Here is a 582-nt window from a genome sequence, read left to right as displayed (position 1 = left end):
AGCTCATGCACCCCAGCTACCTTTCTGACTCCAGATGATCTTTCCTCAGACCATTGATGGTTGTTTGTAGCCATGTCCTCTAACAGCTCATAAGCTCCAGTTGCGCTCTTGCTCATAAAAGTGCCACCTGTTGTAGCATCAATAATAGTTCTGGTTGTTGGACATAAACCATTGTAGAAATTCTGTACTAGCATCCACTGTTCAATGCCATGATGAGGACATCTTCTCAGGAGTTCCTTAAACCATTCCCAAGCTTCATACAGTGACTCTCCGTCATTCTGGCAAAAGTTATTTATCTCTCCCCTCAATTTAGCAGCCTTGGACGGAGGGAAGAATTTGGATAAAAATTTCTGAGCTAGATCTTGCCAGGTGACAATACAGTTTGGCTGCAGAGAGTTCAGCCAACTTTTAGCTCTGTCCCTTAGAGAAAATGGGAAGAGCCTAAGCTTGATTGCGTCATCACTCACCCCATTATATTTAAAGGTTCCACACAACTCCAGAAAGTTGGACAAATGGGTGTGAGGATCTTCAGAGGGCAACCCATTGAATTGCACAGAGGACTGCACCATTTGTAAAATAGCA

At 43.6% G+C, this 582-nt stretch overlaps 1 non-coding gene across 1 annotated transcript; it reads left to right on the top strand.

The window, feature by feature from the left end:
- Positions 1-204: 204 nt before the first annotated feature.
- Positions 205-311, top strand: LOC133798957 (small nucleolar RNA R71). Its single transcript, XR_009876172.1, has one exon. It is a non-coding gene; the product is annotated as a small nucleolar RNA R71 (small nucleolar RNA).
- Positions 312-582: the final 271 nt, after the last annotated feature.

This window comes from Humulus lupulus, chromosome 8 (assembly GCF_963169125.1).
Source record: "Humulus lupulus chromosome 8, drHumLupu1.1, whole genome shotgun sequence".
Taxonomy (NCBI): Eukaryota; Viridiplantae; Streptophyta; class Magnoliopsida; order Rosales; family Cannabaceae; genus Humulus; species Humulus lupulus.
This window is presented reverse-complemented; position numbering and strand designations above follow the sequence as displayed.